The sequence below is a fragment of the Microtus pennsylvanicus genome, chromosome 3 (genome assembly GCF_037038515.1).
Source record: "Microtus pennsylvanicus isolate mMicPen1 chromosome 3, mMicPen1.hap1, whole genome shotgun sequence".
Lineage (NCBI taxonomy): Eukaryota > Metazoa > Chordata > Mammalia > Rodentia > Cricetidae > Microtus > Microtus pennsylvanicus.
Genome location: NC_134581.1, coordinates 102895243 through 102912921, shown reverse-complemented (window position 1 = coordinate 102912921; position 17679 = coordinate 102895243). Strand labels below are relative to the sequence as shown.

At 41.0% G+C, this 17679-nt stretch overlaps 1 protein-coding gene across 3 annotated transcripts in view; it reads right to left on the bottom strand.

Annotated features, from left to right (window-relative positions):
• The window catches only part of Fat3 (FAT atypical cadherin 3), a 576873-nt gene that overhangs the window by 484297 nt on the left and 74897 nt on the right, over positions 1-17679 (bottom strand). The gene's annotated exons all lie outside the window — the stretch shown is intronic.

The following is a 17679-nucleotide window of genomic DNA, read 5'->3' as shown; positions in this document are numbered from 1 at the left end:
GTAAAACATAATAATAATAATAATAATAAAATAATAATACAATAAATACCTAGCTTCATTTGTTACCCTAGGGTTAATTACTTTAGTAAAATCATACAGGAACTCATTAGATTTGTTTTAATGTAGAGAACACGAAGAAGCTGTCAGGAGGCAAGGAGTTGCGTTGTGAGGCAGAAGACAAGTCTGAGTTTAAAGTGGGAGTTGACAGTACTACAGAATGCCCAGACAGAATGAAGCCAAATGAAAGGGGGAGCAACAGAGACAAATCCTAAAAGGAGCAAGGATAAAGAACGGAGCCTGAGCAGAGAAGTGCCCAGAGAAGGTCAGGAGTGAAAACCTCAGTGTCTTCTGTGGGGAAGGGGAAGAAAAACAAAGGCCATGGATGGATGGCAGTGCCCTCCTTCTCTCTCTCTCTCTCTCTCTCTCTCTCTCTCTCTCTCTCTCTCTCTCTCTCTCACCTTTAGTAACTCTTAGAGAAATGACCTTTGGTTATCTTAAGAAGATGCACACTCAGAAGTGAGATGAATACAGTCAGTTTAGAAGTTCAAGTGGTCAAAGAGCTGCTCTGTTTCACATTCTCAAGGTAAAAGACTTCTTCGAATTCTCTACTCCAAAACCTGTTACCAGAAGACTAAGGAAATAGTCCAAGGCCCACTGCTTCAGCTACGGAGGCATCAGCAATTCAAGAACTCCTGCAAGGGCTCCAGTCGTGGGGAAGGATATGCAAACACCGCCAAACCCCAGAAAAGTGAAGAAGTGTATATACACAGTGATTTTTTAAAATATCTTTCTGGCTGTCATACAGTGTAGTGTTTGCGTTCCAGTTTTTCTGAAATCCTCATTTCCCGAATAAGAACCCACCAGTGTGAGCCCCTGCGACTGCTCGCGTCTCTAGCCTTTCAAGTTGTCTGACCTATTTCTGTCCATTCTCTGCTTTGCTCTGCTCAACTACAAAGAAACTTGGATCCTCTGATTCCATGGTTCTGACTCCTGGCTTTGCAAGGGGGGAGGGATAGATTAATAAAAGGAAATCCGCCATTCAGCCTAGATGCCTTTTAATATGGACTCTAAAGAAGTCTTAAAAGGAAAAAAAATAACCTAAAACAACTTTCATGGAGAAGGAAAGACACAAACAAGCTGCATGATAAGCAAAACAACCTTGGCTTTTAATAAATAAAATTTTAAAAGACTCTCCACTGCATAAGGAATTCCTTCAAGTCATAACCACGCTGATTTCACCTTGAAAAATGGCCAAGTGAAATAAAAAGACCTTCAATTTTCTTCTCTACCACAAAACCAGGGTAAGAGAGCAGTTGAGCTATTCTGGGTCAGTGAACACTAACTCCAGAAACCTCTGTCCCTGCAATTACTAAAGAGTTATTATGTGAAACTACACAAGCCACACTCAGAGAAATGTGTACCAATGAGGTTTTCTTTATAGATGCTTGTGCACTCACACGTCACATGTGTCTGTTGGATATGAAAGTAGACAATAGAAGGAAAGGGAGAGGTCTATCGAAGAGGGAAGACAAGAAAGGGTGTTGTCATATGTGATGTGAAAGCAGAAGGACCATTTGTGAGTGAAAGGGAAGCAGCCAAAGGGTTAGGAGAGGGTTGGAGAATGAAGGGGGAGATGTTAGCAAGTAATCTTTGTATACTGTGAAAGAGTGTCACTTGGATTGGTTTAATAAAAAGTGAAATGTCCAATATCTAGGTAGGATTTGGGGGGTAGAGAGAATGCTGGGAAGAAGAAGGGGGAGTTGCCATCAGACAGAGGGAACAGACATGCAAGGAAAGAGGTAAAAGCCACGAGTTGTGTGGTAACACGTAGATAAATAGAAATGGTTAATTTAAGGGACAAGAGTGAGCTAGAAACAAGCTTATGTATAGGGTGTGCTTTTATAATTAATAACAAGTCTCCATGTCATTATTTGGGAGCTGACTTGTAGGACAGAGAAAGACTAACTACAGAGAGATCATGTAGGGGGGTTCAAAAAGAACAAAGTAAAATGGTGTAATCATGTCACAGTGAACCCGTGCCTTCACATGATAAACACGATTTCTTAGAGTCAGTTGGTTGACAGAAAGAGAGATATTTCCAAACGGACTACTGAGCTGGGGAAAGCATGTGCACAAAAGACCGACAAAGTCAAACCAAAAGGAGCTATTAGACCTGTCAATAACATGGATAATAACTCAGTTTTACTGGTTTTAATTTGTGCATTAGGTTCCTAGGTGCTAGGAGGAAATAACCCACTTGTCACTAATGAAGAAAGGGACAGGGCTCCTAAAACTGTGCAGGAAATATACTAGGTCATTGTCCTTCATAGTGTAGATCAGAAACAGCAGGTGTCCTGGTTGCTTGTCTGGATGTCCTTTGATCAGGACCATACACAGCACAACCTCTCATCCATTGTAACCTCTATCAGCTATCCTCATCCTGAAGTTTGTGATGCAGGAAAAGCTATTGCAGTACAAAGTATGGGACTTGGAACCGGAATTGGCTGCTCTCAGTGGTTTCCTTTTTGTCCATGATACTTAACACAGAAGACAGATGTTCACTGTAGCCAGTTCACATACAGAGAGTAGACGAGCTAAAATCAGCCATGGTTTGTCCCTCTAATTCATAAGACTGATTGCCGAGGAAAAAGATAGAGTCTGCAGTGTGGGGTAAGACTATTCTAGACTGTCTGACGTTTATGGCCATGGTGTTGCTTGGAGAACAGTAATTTCATTAGAGAGCAAACACTGAACCCCAAGAGATTATCATAGTTGATGCCTTTTATAGATAATATGTGAACCCTTCAAGCCAACGTGGACACAAAAATATGGAGCAGAGAGTGAAGATGCCCCCAACTAGATACTGAATGGCAGACAGAAGGACCCCCCCTCTCTTCCCCTTCTTTTGAATATGGCAGCTATTTTGCAACCAGGTAAAGGGGAATCTAAGACAATTTCAGAAACACTGACCCTACTATACTGATGCCCTGGGTCACTGCTGGACAACTGGGTTAGACAAATTCCTTGCAGGCTACTGCAGTGGGCTATTTCTTGTCATTAAACTGCTTACAAATAAAGTATACATATTTTCTATAAAGATACTTTAAATATATTTATATATAATCAAGGGACAATATCTCTAAAATTGGGTTCCAGTAAGAAGGCTTTTCAAAATGTGCAATAAAGCCTGACTGTTTGAAGTCCAATTTTTAGGACCCACAAAGTGGAAAGAGACCCAACTCCCGCAAGTTGTCCTCTGACCTCCACAAACATATCTTAGCATATGTGTACCCACAAACATATCTTAGCATATGTGCACCCGCTCACATATCTTAGCATATGTGCACCTGCTCACATATCTTAGCATATGTGTATCCACAAGCATAACTAATTAGATGTGATTTTAAATTTTTTAAAGAAAAGCTAAGAAATAGCACAAGCTAAAAGAATGCTAGTTAGCTCATAAGCCAAGGCTTGCAGCTACTGCTGAGTGTTCACGGCCTCCATGGTATCCTGAAAGAAGAGATGTGTCCATCAAAAACCTTGCCCCACTTTCACAGACAGATAGACTTTCATGAAATGTCATGAAATCACCCTTTCTCACTAAGAAGATGAAAAGTACAGCTATTTTACATCAGTACACCTGCTTACTAATCACAGAACCGTGTCTGTGTGCTTAGCACAACCGAGCATGTTCAAGGCCTTGTCTTGTTTCCACCATCATAACGCTACAAAGTAGCTTTATTAGCTGTGCAACACAAAGGAGTGGATGGAGAGACAGGGCTTTATATTAAATGGCTTGGTCCAAACACATAGCTAGCACATGATGCATTGTGCGCCCCAGGACTGAGCACAAGCTGTGCAGTTCCACCCTGTGTATGTTTTAACGTGAATATGCTTAGGAACCAAATGCATTCACACTTCCATACAATAGAGAATGGGCCCCCATCCCCAACACGTCATGGTCTTGTGTTCCAAGAGCACAAACACCATCTTAACCATGTGTCAAACAGGAGTTAAGGGAAGCAATAATTGCTAAAAATGAGAGAACACCTGCCTTCAACCACAGCATATGAAAAGAAAGAAGAAACAAGCCAGGAGAGAAAGGGGCAGGCAAACCACTGTGATTTCTATTCAGTGCCCCTAGGGGACACTGATTAACAGGCCCATTTGACAGGACAGCACACACCAACTTCAGAATGTCTTTTCTCAGGAATGATGTCCTGGAAGCATCTCTAGCCACAGGGTGTTTTGGGTGTTTACCCTGTTTGTTCTCTGAGGAATAAGAGCCCTCTTTGGGCTTCCACCAACTGCTCAGAGCTGTTACAGCAAGCAGGAACATCAGAAAGATCAAGTCAAGCCTGTGATCATCTTAGCAATTTCACATACTACATGTGGGACCCTCACCTGCTCTGAGCGTCAAGCAACAGTCTCCATAGAATGTTCTGATTCCAGAAGTATTTTTCTAGAGACTTGCTGTAATGCGCAAAGCAGGTTTGAAATAAGACTTTAATGTTATTACTGTAAGAGTTCAGGTTCAAGGATATCTCAACAGACTCCTCATCCTCAGATCCTGATGTAAGCATCTTGTAAAAGTCTCCAGAAATCTCACAGAGGTTCCAGCTTGCAGCGACATTTGTAAAGTTTTGTCTTTTGAGCATACATTTAGGTTGATAGTACCAATCATGATACGATTACCATTAGTGCCCTGATATGATTCTCTATTACCCTTGGACACTCAGATAAATCTTACACCTAGCCAGAGTCCTTATTTCAACAACCGAGACTTCTAGTGACTATAGACACATCTCCAGAGGATAGTCAGTGCCTTCTAATCTCAAAGTATCTGGCTTTGAGCCTCAGCCACAGTTAACTATTAGGAGTGATGGTGTGGGTTACAGTACCTTAGGAAGACTTCACTGGATAGAAATGCAAGCATGGGTTTAACAAAAACAGTGTAACACCAGGCAGCAACACATTGAATATTTAGTTGCAAGTTGCACTTAGATTTTACTAAATGTTAACCACTGTTTCTAGAGTGATCTATAGTCATCTTTTTCTATGGTGGTGCTGCCAGGTCCAACAAAATGTAATTAGTTTAAGGTTGGAGAGAGAGAGAGAGAGAGAGAGAGAGAGAGAGAGAGAGAGAGAGAGAGAGAGAGAGAGAGAGAGAGAGAGGTGGGGGGCGAGAGAGAGAGAGGTGGGGGGCGAGGATAATCTGTATCTTTATAGGCAATTTTCCACTTTTCTGCCTGCTCAAGTTTTTGTTCATGTTGTTATGATGAAGCACCCTGGACAAGAACAACATGGGAGAAGTAGGGGTTTATGAGACTAACAATTCCTGCTCATGGTTTCAGGGGAAGTTGAGGTGGGACCTGGTGCAGCTACTACTATCACATACACAGTTAAAAGCAAAGAGAGAACCAACAATGAAGGTCATCACCCACAGGCTTGCCCTTAGGCCAACCTGATCTAGATAGCTTCTCCTTAAGACTTGTTTCCTAGTTGATTCTGATGGTGTCAAGGTGTCCGTTAACAACTAACCATCGCGTCCCTGCACAGAAACACTGTTTTCCCATCCGGGCCAGAATTTCTTCATTTTTCTGCCAGTCTCTTCTGCCTTTTCCCCCTCTCTTTCTCTCTCATTTCCTTATTTCCTTCTTTGTCTTCTTTCTCCCTTCTCTATCTTTTCTTATTTGACTAATTAGATCACTTTTATTATGTCATAGAACATCATTGAGGAAATATTTTTTTATTATTCATCTGACTCACCTCTCTTTAAAGACTTACCCACTTCATAAAATTCTTGCCATATTTTCTCCATATAATTTTTTTATCTCTGAGGAATTGCTTTTCATAAATGCATTACCTCTTAAGCATTATTTTCTAGAATAATTAGAAAACATAGTTTTCTCCTTATTACTCAACCCTTGTGAACATGTCAGCTGACAAGAAGACAAAAAGAGACTAAGAATAATGAATTATGCACCATTTCAAAAAAACATGTGTTCCCCCACAGAAGCATGCTTTTCATTGGGCCCTGAAAGTCAACACACACACAAAGTCAAGACTCAAGCTGACGACTTGCCAGCTATATTTTAATCCTGTGTAAGAGAATGTGCTTGTTAGCCTTTTCTAAACCACTACACCCCAGAGAGTCAGCATGCTCTTCTGGAAGAAGAGGGGTTCCACTGTGTCAAGCTGGGCCAGTGCTTCCTGCAGGTTCGGGGTATCAGGGTCATCTGGGGCCAGGTCTGAAACATATCAACTACCTAAAAGAAACTAGAGTTACCTAAAAGGAGTCTTCCAGATGTGTCTTGAATACCAGTCATCAGCTCTCAGTTGCTGGAGTTTGGAGTCAGTGAGGCTCTGGGGCCAGAACTTTGGGATCAGAATGCCAAAAGGGAAACTACTGCCCAGGATAGAATATAGTACGTGCCTCCGTGGAAAAGCCAAGGACAAAGCACTTGGAAGAAAAATCAACTCACTTCATTTAGCCCAGTGTTTAAAATCCATTCAGCTATGGAAAACTCATCTGCTTTTCTCATTCGGCCTCCACTCAGAACCAGAATCTACCTAATAACAATATTCCATTGAATACAATATGGGAAAAAAACAAATAAAAGCAGATTCAGGGGTGTCACAACCTTCTCCAATTATACTCGGGATCTTATTTTCACATATACTTGACTAGAAATGACAGATAATTCTGGCAGATAGGTCTCAATGCCCTGGTTCCCATCCAATGTCCCTTATTTTCATGTACATATATTTTCAGAAAGGTACATGAAAAAAATGACTTTTTAAAAGCCAATTCCCATAATACCTTGAATCCCCAATCTTCTAAGTTTCTTAAGTGTGGGGATCAAGGCTTTCATTTTCCCATCAGTATCACATTGCACAAGATATAAAAGGAATCAATATTTGGTATCAGTGCTGATGGGAGAGACCCACCCTACTGCACTTACTGAACATGGAAAATGATTAAAGCCGTGGTAAAAGGAAAGAAACAAACTCATTTAAAATAACACATAAAGGACCATGAGTGGAGAATGGCTTGATGCTGCCTAACATCTCAAGCAAGCCAATCGTGTTTGAATTAAGTCACATGCATGCAAGCACTTTTCCACCATTGTCTGTCATGCAATGAACGAGTTCTGTATCACGTCCACCACTTTGACTGGCTCCAGAGTGTCAAGCAATTACCTCTGCCCCCTCTCCCATCAAGTTCAGCAATGAAAGGAAAACATAGACCACTCTGAGGAAGGCATTGTGAAGCAAACTAATCACTTGACCTGTTACTGCCCGAAATCTTCCATAGTTTCCAAGAATCAATTGACCTACTAGATGAAGGTTCCACAAGAAGGTACTTGCTGTGCTTGCTGCTGTAACAATGCAGCGCTGATCACATGCTCTGTAATATCCACCTGGATGAATGTTGCATCAGACTTTACAGTTAGCATGGCTATCTCCTGACAGTGCAGATTCAGAACACAGCCCCTACCACCTACCTCTATTGCCACCACACTCCCATCTTGCATCATCCGTCCAGATGTGAGCCTCTTGGTTTCTGAGGCATGTTTCTTAAACATTTATCTTCAACTAGACTTATCTGGGACTTTTGCTTATTCAATAAAAGGGCTCATTAATGTTGACTGTATTTCAGCAAAGCAATGCTTTTACCTTTATGGATATTTTAATCCAAAATCCTATAAATACATTATTTCTGTAAGTTGGAATTCTTCTACCTGACTTCATGTCCCAAGAATCTAAAGCCAAGGGGAAATGGTCAATTAAGATTAAATGAAAGGAAAAGGAGGAAGATCCTTTTCTTAGGGCAGCAAGCATTCTAAAACAAAATATCTCACTGTTAGACATCACTAAATTCTTACCCTTTACATATAACTCTAATTTTTAAAATGAAGCCCAGATCTCCAGGACCTTAGAAATAATATAAAGTTGTAAAGGTTGAGAAAGCCTGGAAAAGATTAATTTGGAAAACACAAAGAAACCAAAGGCATAGAACACCATCTTTCCATTCGTGGGGAAGCAGTCTTCATACTCAGAAGTTCCGTGGGAAATCACTCCCTGATTCGCTGGTTGATTGGTGAGGGATGGGACATCAAGGTTGTCACTCCTTTGTCTATGTCTCAGTTTGATGCACACTGAGGTCAGGATTTGCACTATACTGTAAAATGTCCAGGGACCTGTGGTTTGCCAAGTCCTTCACAAAGCATTTTGAAAGAAAAGACAGAGATAACTTCCCTCAAAAAATTCTGAAATTGGCAGGAGGTTTATAATAACCCTTCATTTCTGTCTTTTTGGACCAGGCTTCCCTGACAGATGGAGTCTTCTCTACTGAATAAATACAAATAAAACATGGGATTTTTAGGATCATAGCATCATGTTGGTAGCTTGAGGAGGCAGGGTCTCTTAGAAGAAATCCTCCAAGCCAGTCGGTTCAGTCTCCCAGCAAGGTCAGACTCCTTTCCACGGGTCTTCAGTAAGTCAAACATCGTGTCTTGGAACTGTAGAGCTGCCAGGAGAAAAACTGTGGGAAAGACGAACAATCTAAAAAGATATAAGGTGTCACTATTCAGCCTTGAGTGTGTGGTGACTGCCATGGAGAAGCCATAAGCTTTTGTAACAGATGTTGGTCTAGTAAAGGAACTTGGTAATTGGGACTATCCGACCTCTTGTATATATTCCTCAGAGTGCACTTGCCAAGTGTCCAGGCCTTTGAAGAACAAATTCCTTCCTCAATCAACAGCCATGTCTTTTCCTGAAAAGTGCCTTTTGCTAATTCCAGAAGCAAATACAGTTAAACAACAATAACAAACTCAAAATTCAACCAAGCAAACAAGCAAAAACCCTTTTAACCTCAGGTAATGTGGCAGATCTGTAAGTGCTGAACTCTAGCAGAAAAACTGAAGGGACATCCGGTAGGGAAAAGAAAAAAAAGAACAACTCTGGCGTTTTCTTAAATCAAGCTAATGCCAACAGCGAGGAAGAGTGGCCCAAAGTCTCCATGTCCTTGTGCTCAGAAGGAAAGGAAGGGAAGTACTTTGCTCTTGCAAGCTCCTGATTTTATTTATTCATTCATTTTTGTTTTCACAGATGCACTGGGGAATAGTTTTTTCTGATAATTCTAAGTAATCAGAACACTCTAGAATCTTGGCCATATTGAAGTGGATTGAAAACCATGTCGTGAAAAAGAATAATTCCCTGCGGTCCCAAATTTAGTTCCTTTTTTTTTTTTTTTTTTTTTGGCACACACAAGAACTTGTATTCCAGTGATGCTAGTTCTTACCACTAATTATATCTACAGCTCACAGGGACTTTTAATGGACAAGCATGAACCATCAAAAGTCAGACCAAGGGCTGACAAGATAGCTCAGTAAGAAAGGCTTTTTGTCACCAAGACAAACTACTTTTATCTTTCAGGAATGGGAGGAAAGAACCAACTCCCCCCTCCCACATAGGTATGGATGACATGACAAGGAGTCAGATTTGAGAGGAAGACAATGTGGTCATTTATTAGCTTCCTTAGCTCAACACAGGGCAGTTTGATGTCTCCTTGCTCTCTCCTCTCCTCTAGGACTAAGGGCAGAGCAAAACTGGCTGAAACACCATTTCAAATGTGACTTGTTCATTTTTTCCTCAAAACTGGTAGAAAGTAGGAAGTACGCGATTCTTCCAGCAACTTATTTTCATGTGCATTTTTAATTTAATTTTAGAAAGCAGTTAGAAAATTGATTGACAGTTTGGTTATATAATTTGCCAAGACTAACCTAAGCAGTTAATTGTGATGGAGTCAAGAAGTGAACCATCTCCAGTTTAACTCACATGGGTAGCCGAGGGCACAGCTTTGGCATGATATTGAGAGAATCATTTTAATAGAAATTCATTTAATTTTTTTATACCAAAGCAGCCAATAAATATGCATTTGGTATATATTCTGCACGAACAAAGAGTTAAAACTGCCAGTAAGCGTGTTATCGCAGGGCACAGGTTGGTTCTGAGTCCAGAGCCCTCACTTTGCTTCAGCTGAATGCGACCTCCTCTGCTTATGAAGCTGCCCACGGAGGGCCTGTTCTGTGCATGGGATAGTAGGCTCTGCAGAGCCTCAGAAGGTCGGGCAACCTAGCACTTTCCGCCCATTCTTTACTCGAGGACTCATTTATTTTCACGATAAACCCTTTGGGAAATCTTTTAATGATCTCATCATTTTTGCATGGTGTGTGAGAGAAGATTTAAAATAAAGCATTTCACTTGAGATCAATACATTATTAAAGATTTTATCTCAAAGTTCATTTAATACAACTTTAATAATATTCATTATGTATGAAGACAAATTTCAACTTTCCCTCATGTATAAGTAATACATTCTGTTTAATTTACTTCACACTTATTTTATAAGAAAAAATTGTAGTTTGTCTATAATTAAAATTTGAAATAATATTATAGCAGGTATTATTTATTTATCTAGGATCAAGTGTTCAACTATTGAATATCTTATCAAATATAAACTTGATTTTTGTTGATGGAAAGGTATATACCACATAGCTTAAAAATTTACCAATATTTTCCATTTTCATTATTTCATGATTCAATTTGCCACCTATTGACAAGCATAGAATACATGGATAATATTTAATCTCCATGATTAAGAAAGCAAACGAGACAAAACAGGCACTTCAGTTTGCATTTTTTACAACCTGATATTCAGTATTAGCATGTTGATCAGCTCAGCTTGGAAATATGCTCAAGACGGTCTCAACAGCATCAGCAGGAATGCCACTTCCCAGTTTCTTGTCAGTTTAAGGGTGCTTCAATGTTTCTTATGATTGCTGTTCTCAATCCATCATCTATTCATGTAAAACATCATGCATGCTTAAGAGTTAAAAATGAGGTTGAGTATGTCAAACACACAGGCAGTGAGCCTGACTCTCAGGCAACTGCGCGTGCTCATGTGATCTTCCTTTTCTATGGTGCCTGTTGCCAGGCAAAAGGTCTAGTGAAGAGGTTGGAGAACTCTTTTTAAGAAGTAATTAACGCCCCTAGTTATTGGCCACAGAGGTAACACATCGGGACACTGGTTACTACAGCCTTAGCAACCACACTAACCCCCGCCCCACCCCAGCACCAAACCCTCAGTATTTTACTTTGCCTGAAGTACAACTTTAGAGGTGAAATAAAAAGTGGCCCAGCATGAAGGGGCAAGGGTTTCCCTTCAGCAGGAAGTTGTATGGAGTCCCCTGAGCTCCATCAGGCTGTAACTCCTTAGGGTCTAAAGTCTCTTGTGGCTAAGGAGATGACTCAGTGGCTAAGGTGGCTGGCAATACCATGAAAGCCAGCATCCACAGAAAAAGCTGAGTGAACACCGTGGGCCTTCTCTGAACCTATGCCTATGAAGCAGAGAAGTACAAGCTGACCAGACAGACTAAAGAATCTGTGAGCTTTCAGTTCAAGAGACCTGGCTTCAGTGTGTAAGGTGCAGAGTGATCAAGAAAGACACACAACCTCCAGTCTCAGCCCCCAACACACAAACACACCACTTATACTCGTGAGCAATAAAAAGAATGATAAAGACAGAATCAGACAGGAAAACCCAGCTCCCATCCCAAGACCCACAATAAGCAAACACTGAAAGCAAATAAAACAAGCATCCAGCATAGGGTTCTTCCTAACTCAGTAAGACTAAAATTCCCTTACCTGCCACCAAACCAGGACAGAATTGGTTTTTTTTCTTTGCTTAGTCCATCAAAAAATGTAGCAATTGTTATAAAGCCTTTTTTTTGTTTTGTTTGCAATGCCTGAAATTGAACTTAGGACTTTGAGCATGCTCGGCAAGTACTCAGCTACTGAACTATAGACCCAGCCTTTCTGTAAATGTGAAAATTACCAAGTCTGAGTTTGTTTGAGGAAGTTTCATACCAAAACATACACCACAAACATCACTCTGCTCTCCTCTGAACCTAATTGTCTGTTAACTAGCCAAATATTACAAAAGTTCTTAGGTTAGGAAAAAATCTGAGAGGAAACTACACTGTGTTTTGTATATGTGTAGAGAAAGACATTAGGGCATGATAACTATGCTTAGCAACTAGTCTCAAGAGTTTATTATACAGTTGTCTTTACACTAATAAAGCATGTGCATTCTTAAAATTATCTGTACTCTGCAACACCACACAGTAAACCAAATAGCTAATCAGGCAGAAGAGGCTTGGGGAAAATCACCATCAAAACATTGCATAGAAGTTACCTTTCGGAAAGCAAGAAGCTCTCCAAACAATAACAAAATGGTAGCAAAGTGTATCATGTTAAATGGTTAAAAGCTATATGAATACTACAGTAGAGGTTGTGATTTATCTTGTTAAAAAGTCCTAGAATTTGTTGGGAATATGGCAGGGAAAGGGATGTGAGCCACCCTGAATTTCCTGGTTCGTTACTGTCAAGTAGTGGGAAGCATGTTCTGAACTCGGATGGAAAGTTGCTGAAGCAAGAGGATGGTTAAGGTTCAGAAGATGGACAAGGGTGCCCTTGCGGCATTCCTGTGAATGTTTCTACATCACTTGGTGCTTCTAGAAGGATCTCCATATTCTGAGCTTTGCTGCATTGCAGAGCACCAAGAATCTCAAGATTTTTCAAGACTGTCTGAACTATGGAAGGTACCAAAAGGAAGAAGTTTTGATGGGAAAAACACATGCTTTGGTCACAGATCAGCCCTTAGTCTGTGGTTAAGAGGCCTCAGCTGGTAAATGAGGAGCACCTGGGAACCTTCTGCGTAGGATAAATATTTCTCTGCAGGAAGAACATTCCTTCTGTTTAAGGAGATGATGAAGCTCACCCAAAATACACAGGCAGAAGAATGTTTTCAACTGGCCGTGTGTTTCCCACCCATCACGGTGAGGCTTCTGTGACAGTCAGACTGGAGTTCCCAGCAATTTCCAAGGCAACCATTGTTAGTATTATTGACACTGAAGCCAGTTTGTGTCCTGTGTGGTAGAAAATGACTAGTGGACTCCAAGAGTCTTTCAAAGATAACTCAGTTGTTTTCCAAAACTAGGGTATCATTCTGTAAGAAGTCCCGTTTTCTCAGTTCATATATAAGACGATGTATGTATGTGCCTTGCTCTTCTCCACATGCAACAAAAGTGGGGCAAAAGAGAGCCACTCTTACTCAGTAAGCTTGTCAGACTCTAAAAACCCCCAGGATATCACATTCAATGAACACCCACTGGACCTTGACAGTGGTGCAGATTTATCAAGGCTGCATTATTTATACTTCTTAAGTGAGTCCATTGAGCACAACTCTAGGTGTGGCATGTGTACTCTGACCTACTGAATGGCCTGATCTCTTGAGGGAGTCCTCTCTGATGAAATAACTGAGAGGTGATGAGAGAGAAGCAACACTGGACAGGGTCGGGGGACTCTATCTTGCTCTGCTCCCTTCTGATACCCTCTCTATGTTTCCTAGCTGCTGGGATGTGAACTGTTCTTCGTCATGTCCTCACCATCATGAAGGACTGATGCCTTTGAAATCCTGAGCCACAAATCTTTCCTCCTATAAGTTGGGTTTCTTGGGTATTTTGTGACAAATAAGTCCAACTAATATAAAGAGGTTAGTGACAAGGTCAGGGTAGGGTTAATGACCCTAAAACCAGGAAACTACCCCACATAAGTGCCAGGAGTCCTGGTCAGATCAAGAAAATAAACCTTCCCCTTTAATGGGTAACCTCTTGGATTTGGTATCTAGATGGCTCTTGGCTCTGCTCATAGTTGATTCACTAAGTAGAAACAGTGCCCTTTACTCCCATCAACATATTGCTTAAGTGATTGAGTCAACGAATTCTTCTGTAGGAGAGAGGCTATGCATGCTCTTTGAAACAAATTCTATAAAGAAAAATATAAAATAAGTTGGTCTAAATTGGGTATCCAAATATAAACTCTCCTTCATTTATGACTCATTGGATAGATTCATAAACAGAACTACAAAGTAACACAGGTCACACACAGAGCAGCAACCTTAAAAGAAAATGCCATTAAAGGGATCTCTAGCAAAATGCATCAAACTCCCCTACCAAATACTCCCTGTAAGTCACCAGCTCTTGCAAAAATCATAGAAAAAATTGGAGTCTTTGTAAAAATAAAACAAAAAAAAGTTCAATTAGTTTCCAACTGTATGAATCCAAGGGTGGCATCCCATATTTTTGATCTCGGTCTAATTTTTCTATAAGATAACTAGCTACAGGTATTCAAGTTCCAATTGTTTTAAGGAGGTGAGGTTGAAAAAACACAATCTTAAGATCTATATATTTCTCATCTGATTCTTATAGCTAAGAATGTATTTACTTATGGTTCAATTTGTATTTGCATTCTGGATGGCAATTTTCATCTATTAAACTAACTAGCCAATGGGTGGGGCTGCCCACCCATTATTAATGGTGTGACTCCATTAATAATGACTGAATATCTTCACATAGATTACCAATGTTCTTTGTAATTTTTAATTGACAAGTCACAAGACAAAAATAGTTTTGTCTTGGGAAGATCACAGCTCCTGTTCCCAGAGTTTACTGGCATCATTGTAAAGGTGGCCTTGTATATACTACATGTCTTCAAGGCCAAAAAAAAATTTTTAAATGGAAAAAACAGGGAATCAAAAGTTTGTTGTTTGTTTTTCCTTTAAAACATTGAAATATATTCTGTCTACAGTTATATATTGCTCTGATTGCTTTCCACTCAAATATTAAAAGAAAAAAGACCCAGAGAGGTCTAATAAGATGAGCTATAGAAGTCAAGAAAAAAAAAATCTCATTTCAATCTTCCCTCTAGACCCAATTAGTTGGAAGCCTTAGAAAGAGAACAATGCACCAATTCTTTGCAGCAACAGATTACAGAAGCCCTTCCCTTTTAGTCAGAGTAGTGACAGATAACAGCATAATAAACTCAGCAGGCATGCCTGCAACACACACTTCTCAGTGAGCTCCTCCTCTGGTCCCCAAAGAATGTGCGTCAGAACTCCTGCCTGCCTGCTCCACCCTCCCTTCCCTGTCTGTATAGCAGGAGCCAGGCAAGGCAACCACTCTCTCTTTCTTAGAAACCTTGTCCTAGAAGAGGAGAGAGGAAGAAGGAAAGAAAAATGGAGAGGGTCCTGATAATCACTCACAGAGTTGAAGTACTGGCCATGAACCCAATACACAAGAAGAAGCCCCTTATCTTGAATGGTGCTGCTTACAAGTCCTGAGCCTGTCCTACTTCTGTCTCTCAAAGAAAAAAAAATGTGTACAGCTCTCCTCTCCCTCCATGTGTGTGTTCATGTGTGTGCAAGAAAGAGAAAATGCATGCACCATTGCATGGATGAGGAGGAAAGGGCCAGAAAGAGAGGAGTGTGCGAACCACATATGGAAGGAGCCTCAGAACAATGAGGCCAGGACCTCCAAGGGCTGCATTATGGGGCAGCAGGTTTTCAATACAAGACTTCATGGCTTTGCAGGAAAACGGGTTGTGGGGATACATAACACAAAACAAATAACTGAAAGAAGAAATCAGACACAAAAGGAACTGGCTGAACTACCTACCAGTGATCAGTTCCCTATGTGTTCTCAGTTTTCATTTTCACGCAGCCTGAGGATCGACTCCACCCCCTTGCTAGAAAGTTTCAGTTCCCCAGGGTGCTGAATTCCAGAGGACCCAATTAACACCATACTTGGCTAGCTCCCTGGTATGATCTATATGAAATAAGCTGCCTTTAGCAGCACTTGAAAAAGAAGAGAGCCTGCTCTAATTTATACCCTCTGTAGAGTGACAGCCAAGTGGGGTGACAGGAGGGGGTACCCACATGTCAGACAGGAAATAGGCTCTGAGTCAATGGAATCTGTTTTAGCCCTTCATGTTGAAGGGAGGTCTAAGTCAGTGAGTTGCCCAGAGGTACTTTCAGGCTTTTCTAGGTTGGGCTGACCACTGGTCATGACCTCATCCTGGTGTTTCTGCCTGGAAAGTGTGACCTTCACAGGAGGTCTTCCTTACTAGTTGGTGTTTTGTCCCACTGATTTTAATTCTGTTTCGTTGTCAGAAGACTGAATTTTGTCATAACCCAGAGACAAAGCAAGATGGCAAACAGCACAGCATTTACATAGTCATCTTGCTGTCACTGAAAGAAGACTGCTCTTCTGAAGTTTGCCTTGGCTCATTGTATTGTTTTCAGGATGACTGGCTTCATCTGGGATACACTGATTTCTAGACCCTGTGTGTGTGTGTGTGTGTGTGTGTGTGTGTGTGAGAGAGAGAGAGAGAGAGAGAGAGAGAGAGAGAGAGAGAGAGAACAAGACCCTGTGCTTCCTTGTTATCTCTCTCTCTCTCTCTCTCTCTCTCTCTCTCTCTCTCTCTCTCTCTCTCTCTCACACACACACACACACACACACACATACACACACACACACACACACACACACACACACACACACACACACACACACGATAAGGGACTTGAAAGAAAAGACCATGCTTTTCCTATTACAGCTCTAATCCTCTGGGTTCAGGATCTGTGTGGCTAGAAATAGAACGTGCATGTTTAAGTTCAGAGCTTCAATAGGACACACACATCTGGCTACATCACCTTCTGATAAAATTGTTAAGGATCAAATTTCCATAAGAATGAGCGCAATTTAGAATTTTCATAAAAAAGGAGACCACTAAATCCCATGAGTCAGTAAAGGTCTTAAAGAGTTAAGTCACAGATTCTAAAAGCCTGTGTTTAAATAATCTTCAAGCAATGACACAGGCTGAGAAGGGACATAAAATTAGTAAGTGCCAGGAATGAGGGGCTGTCAACACTAACCCTGAATTTCATGCTTCTTGGCCTAATGCTGTGTTTTATTTAATACAGATCTCCCTATGAATAATTGGTCTCTTCTTGTGGGGTCTGGTCCTTTAGCATCTACTATGGAGGAACTTGTACTGTGAGCCTATTTGAGAGACACATGACCCAAAGAACCATGTGTGCAGGGTTAGGTCTGGGCTGGTATCTGGAACCTACAGCGGCCTTTCATGGAACGCCTATGATGCATCTCTCCCCAGCCTCCTTTCCCAGCCTCCCTCTCCAGCCTCTCAGGGGCATCCCTCAGGAACATGATGGCTTGGATGAGCAAAACTGGTCACTCTGCTCTCTGGAATGTTGCTTATGTCTCACTGGATTATATTTCTGCCTGGCCAGGGAGTGAGCCAAATTAAACAAAGGAAAGCTTCTGAAATATTGTATTTTGGCTTATAGATCATGTTGTTTTCTCTTGTGCTGTTTTGGAAAATGAGTTGGGTTGAAACTGTCCTGCAGGGGCTCGTGAGAGAGAATTCTCTGGCATCAAAAGCAGTCTAGGTGTTGAGAAGCCTGATGCTAATCCAACATGGGAAAAATATAAATTTTTCCAACTTAAATGTAAGTAAAGATCCATGGGAGAAACAAAGCCTTTCAGAACTTCAGCCAGGAAAAACTGGGGAGCATCGCTACGGATGACCATGCCACTGGACAAAGCTGGAAAGCTCTTCACCGAAACAAGACCATGGAAGATGGTAGGAAGACAGCCACCTTACAAAGCTAAAAGTAAAATATAGCATCAAGGAGATGTGTATTGTCTACTTCTGGAACACAAAGTTTCCATCCACCCTTCCCTCAGCCCT